Source organism: Ornithodoros turicata, chromosome 1 (assembly GCF_037126465.1).
Source record: "Ornithodoros turicata isolate Travis chromosome 1, ASM3712646v1, whole genome shotgun sequence".
Classification (NCBI taxonomy): Eukaryota; Metazoa; Arthropoda; class Arachnida; order Ixodida; family Argasidae; genus Ornithodoros; species Ornithodoros turicata.
The window spans coordinates 201,469,408-201,475,407 of NC_088201.1; the positions used below are offsets into that span (position 1 = coordinate 201,469,408).

At 44.5% G+C, this 6,000-nt stretch overlaps 1 long non-coding RNA gene across 1 annotated transcript in view; it reads right to left on the reverse strand.

Moving 5' to 3' along the window:
* Positions 1-2,677, reverse strand: part of LOC135375407 (uncharacterized) — a 40,829-nt gene extending 38,152 nt beyond the window's left edge. Inside the window, exon 1 of the long non-coding RNA XR_010417241.1 lies at positions 2,648-2,677. This is a non-coding gene — a long non-coding RNA (uncharacterized LOC135375407). The remainder of the gene's footprint in view (positions 1-2,647) is intronic.
* Positions 2,678-6,000: the final 3,323 nt, after the last annotated feature.

Here is a 6,000-nt window from a genome sequence, read left to right on the forward strand (position 1 = left end):
AAGCATTCTTTTCTAGTAGAAAACTACTGCTTCCTTGTGCTCGCGCGGTATACGAGGACAGCAACTTTCGTGACTCTTAAGTCATGAACGCTTCCGGTTATCAAAATGATCTCCGGGATATATACTAGGGCTATAGTTGCCCCATTATACCAAAGCATTCTTTTCTAGGTAGAAAACTGATGGTTCCCTGTGCTCGCGGGGTATACGAGGAGAGCAACTTCCGTGCCTCTTAAGTCATGAACGCTTCCGGTTATCAAAATGATCTCCTGGATATATACTAGGGCTATAGTTGCGCCATTATATCAAAGCATTCTTTTCTAGTAGAAAACTACTGGTTCCCTGTGCTCGCGCGGTATACGAGGACAGCAACTTTCGTGCCTCTTAAGTCATGAACGCTTCCGGTTATCAAAATGATCTCCGGGATATATACTAGGGCTATAGTTGCACCATTATACCAAAGCATTCTTTTCTAGGTACAGAACTGCTGGTTCCCTGTGCTCGCGCGTTATACGAGGTCAACAACTTTCATGCCTCTTAAGTCATGAACGCTGCCGCTTATCAAAATGCTCTCCGGGATATATACTAGGGCTATAGTTGCACCATTATACCAAAGCATTATTTTCTAGTAGAAAACGGATGGTTCCCTGCGCTCGCGGGGTATACGAGGAGAGCAACTTCCGTGCCTCTTAAGCCATGAACGCTTCCGGTTATCAAAATGATCTCCTGGATATATACTAGGGCTATAGTTGCGCCATTATACCAAAGCATTCTTTTCTAGTAGAAAACTACTGGTTCCCTGTGCTCGCGCGGTATACGAGGACAACTTTCATGCCTCTTAAGTCATGAACGCTTCCGCTTATCAAAATGCTATCTAGGATTTAAATACTAGAGGCATAGCTGTATCATTCTACCAAAGTATGCGTCTCTAGGTAGAAAGCTGTCGGTTCCTCGTGCTGGCGGGCTTGTCCAAATTTTTGCTCCCATTGACAGGGCCAGCAACTTTCATGTCTCCTAACTCGTAAACGCTTGCTTTTATCAAAATGCTCTCCGGGATATAAATACTGGGGCTATAGTTGCGCCATTATACCAGAGCATTCTTTTCTAGGTAGAAAACTGCTGGTTCCCTGTGCTCGCGCGGTAGACGAGGACAACGTTCATGCCTCTTAAGTCATGAACGCTTCCGCTTATCAAAATGCTATCTAGGATTTAAATACTAGAGGCATAGTTGCATCATTCTAATAAAGTATCCGTTTCTAGGTGGAAAACTCTCGGGTCCTCGTGCTGGCGCGCTTGTCGAAATTTTTGCTACCATGGGCAGGGCCAGCAACTTTCATGCCTACTAACTCGTAAACGCTTGCGTTTATCAAAATCCTCTCCGGGATATAAATACTAGGGCTATAGTTGCACCATTCTACCAAAGCATTCTTTTCTATGTAGAAAACTGTTGGTTCCCTATGCTCGCGCGGTGGACGGGTGTACCCTGTTTTACACCATTAAAAATAAATTATTGAAAAGCACACGCTTAAAAGAGATTTTTGCGCAACTTTCAAGATTTGTTTGCGTTGTGGTTTCCCAAACTAGGTGACAGTATGTGAGGTGAAGGTAAACCAGTGCGTTATAGGTCATAACTTTTGCCTTAGTTGGAAGGACGTTTCTGTGTCGACCTAAAATGCCGACCACGCGCGATATTTAGTATAACGGTTTTAGTATACCGTTGATAAGGTTATCGTGCCTATCGGAACCAATCGCAGTTGTGCGTCACTCGAAATCTTATTCACTGGTTGGTTCCGGTTTATACGGTTCGACGCAAGTCACGTTATCAACGGTCTGCTAAAACCCTCTATTTTGTTAGTCATGTAACCGACGTGTTTATCCCACGACATCGTATCAGTGAACCAGACGCGCAGTGATTTCACCTCCCTGACAAAAGATATCGTGCTTGTACCGATAACAATAGATTCGGAGCAACAGCCTTGGTTTTAAGGGGGTTAATTATCAAATATTTTTTATGTAGACCACGTGTAAAAGGTTGATAAGAAGTTGTTCATCTTTGTTGTTAAATCTGTGAGACACTTTCCTTGCAGGAATAGGGCGGTGTCATCAGCATAAGCTACTATCTTAATGTGGTTCGATAAGGCAAACATGTCATTCACATAGATAATGAAAAGCAAAGGCCCAAGAATGCTCCCTTGTGGTACACCGGTTGTGATGTGGTGTATTCCCGAACACTGCCCCTGAATATCAACAAACTGTTTGCGATGCTGAAGATCAGTGCGTATTAAATTTAATGAAACACCGCTAATACCGTAGTGCTCAAGCTTTAAGAAGAGAACACCGTGATTCAGTAAATCGAAAGCCTTGGTGAAATCGATGAACAGACCGAGAGTAATGAGTTTTTCTTCGAACCCGGAAAGGATACATTCTTTCTGGGACAGAAGAGCTAGTTCTGCCGAGCGTTCCTTTCTAAATCCAAACTGAGAATCGGAAAGCATGGAATTCTTTGTTAAAAATGATAACAGGTATGATAACAGATATACTACAAATAGTGTGCATGCCGCAACAGTGGCAACACTGTGAGAAAATAATGTGATATCACACAATTTGATGCAAAGTTTGAGACATGTATATGTGAAATCACAAAGGTCACCTTTTAGTCGCTCGTTCTCATTTAACTGTCCAACAAAGTAAGTCCGTCCCGTGCAAGCGTGACAATGGCACATCATGAAGGCAGTTCAGATAACGATAGACAAGTGTCAGGTCACTACTGCACCTCTTGGTTCAGATTGAGCACTTGAGTGTCAACCGTACTACACACGCCGCTTACCCATTGTCGTAATGGAGCTTGTGCACGGGTTCAGGACAAAATGCATAACGGAGCACACGACTACACAAATGCAAAGACGTTCACATTTTTATACGGTCGGCGAAGGTGAAATGTAGGAGGAAACACAACCGCCATTTACATTCTGAGTTGATGCCGATGTCGCTTGGCCGCATTTTACGATAGTTTCGGTTTGACAGACCGGAAAAGCTCACGTCTCGCAGCATAAAGCCAATCAACATTTTTTTTTTTTTGCAATCTACACATGTACGTGGAGTTATGTGAACCTTGCACACTTTTGGGTATTTATTTATTTGTTTGTTTCTTTTATTATATTGGGCATAAATTATTCGCACACATTTGTGAAATTAATTTTGGCCTTTTTTTTTTGCTTTATATAAGCCAAGATCATCCTCACGGCGTTCACAGCCAAGAATCTCGCTCAATCCAGCATACTCGGTGGAACATCCCATTTCCAGCTCGGCTCCAGCCGGAACCATCCTGGTATCGGAATGGAAGTTGAATGGTTTCGGAATGGAACTTCGAACAGCACTCCTATATTATCTCCATGACAGCACTACACCCAGCTTGGAAACAGCCTTGGCCAGCCCAGCTCCAGCGTGAGATGGCTTTTCCAGGCTGGTTCCACAATATGGATCCAGGCTATCTTTCTTTTCCTTTTTTTAATAACTAGATAGATAGATAGATGGATAGATAATTTATTTCACACTAAAGGTGTTGGAAACCAGGGCAAAAAAGCCGTGTGGCTTGACTAGGCATACATGAATGCTGCGTACAGATTTCACCACCTTTTCAAACCTCCTTTGCTGTATATGTCTACTCAACTCCAAAATGTGGTGTATCAGTTTTGTGAGAGAGTCGCGAGGTGCGCGTAGGCGTCAAGATGGCGGAAATTCGTAGTAGACGACGCAGTTGTCGTCACCCTTTTGTAAGTTACAACCGGTGGCTACGAGGGGGGTAGTGGTGATGGCCCGTCGTTGTCGGCCTCAGGCAGCGTCACGGCTGACGCCCTAGGGGAATGTGTGTCCTGGGCTGACTTCGGGGAACTGTGTCGACATATGTTCGAAAGCGTCTGAGGGATCCCCTGGAAAAACCCCAGACACAAACACCAAGCCGGCACCGGGATTCGAACCCGGGTACCTCCCAGTCTGCAACGCAACGAAACCGCGGCGCGTCCTCACGAGCATGTGTTTTCAACCAGTAGCAGACGACATTTCAGAGGGCGCCACTCAGGTGGGAATGCAAATACAGCTGTCGCGCGTGGAAAAACACGTATCGTCTGCATCGAATAGGAATCACCCAGTTTATATACTGTTTGCGTATACCATTTAATTCTGCAAACAAATATGCGAGCACTAAAAAATGACACGTAGAATAAACTGCCTCCCTTCTTCTTTTTCCTCACAAACAGGGGGGAGAGAAAGATCAGTTGGCAAACAGCTGTAACACGTAACAGATGTCACGATGCCGTTCATCGAATGTGAGAACTTGGGTGTACAGCGATTAATCTGCTCATAGACGTGAGCGCATGTACCCGAAGATAGTCCTGCAGTTTTTCGATTCATCCCGCGCACAATCCCCAGCGCTTTGGAAATCGAACTCCCTTGCGCAAGTATCGTCAAAGCGAAAACAATTTTTACATCACTGTATCACCACTGAACCAATCTACTATGACCTTGCTTACTCATGGACTGATCATACAGTACAAAACAAATCAGGGAAGAAGCAAAAACGAAACTGAAAGCCATCGCGAATTTTAGATCACATGGCTAAAAAGAAGCCTCTCAAACGAGGCTTGTTAAACCGGCGGGCTCCGGACAGACCTTGCATCGCTTGTTTCTTTTTGAACAATTGTCCCAATATAATTACGGGTACCTATATAGTGCCTCATGCTTAAGTAATAACTGTGAGAATACGTATTTCGAAAAGCCATATGGAAGCATATGCGAGTATTCGACCCCATTTCTTCCTATGCCTATTTAGTGCAGGGACACTTGATTTTTCATGTTTACTGGACAACTACTAGTGAAGCTTATTTGTGATTGTGCAGCTGAGTTGTACGGCTGTAAGTTTAACCTTGACTGTCTCTAGCCAGTACCTTATCCAAGGGTTTGGTTCGGGAGGGGATGGGCAGAGGGCGAGACCCTCAACCCTATGCGGAGTCTCCATCGACCCTCTAAGAAAATTACTTATGACTCATACTAAAATCTCTCTCCTGAAACAAGGGAAAGGGTGCAGGCTAGCTGGTATAGATCCACGGAGAAAACCGAGAGACACGGATACAGAAGGCGACACACGTGGGTTCTCAGTCACAGAAATAATTTATTGAACAAGAGAGAACTGATGTTCTGAGGCTGGAACAACATAGAAAGGACAAACACATACAAAGTAATCCAGAAGATGTGGGTTCGAGTCCTACAGCTGGCTAACCTTTTCAGTGACTTTCATCTTTCATAATTTATTGGTTCACCTCAACTTAAAGGGACCGAAAAGTGAATATAAACCTATCGAAACTTTATGTTCAGCGAAAAGCTTGAACCTTCAAAAGTTCAAATATCAAAGAACTCCGCTGAAATCGCTGTAGTTTTTCTGTACTCGAATTTTTCATGATTGCATGTCCAGGGACCTAGTAGGAAACCGAGCAGTCTGTCAACAATTGCATGACCCCGCGCCATCTGTCGAGGACGCATGTAATACGCGCACTTCCGGGCGCTAATCCGGCGAAAACGAAAATGGCAGTGCGCATTTGTGACCACTTTCTACGTCGAGAATGTCGAGCCTCTTGAACATGAGTGTGCTGGAATTCCGCATTCGAGGACTATCGCTCACACATAACTGTTGTTCGTGCGTTAGCGTGGTCGAAAGTGTGTTCTTCGCAGCAGAAGATTCCTCGTCCTGAGATTAGTCGGAGTCACATTCGTCCTCAGCAGTAGCTCACCGTGCCGTGAACATGGACTGCTTTGTGAAATTTCCATGTATCAGGGAGAAGCACTTGTGTAAGCCGAAACAAGCGCTGTTTTTTCGTCGTGCAGGTGTTCATGTGTGAAAAACAAACCGACGGATACTACGGATGGATACTACGGTTTTTGCTGCCGAGAGGTAGAGAATGCGTGTGGAAGGCCGACAGACAATTGCATCAGAACTAACGAATATTTCAA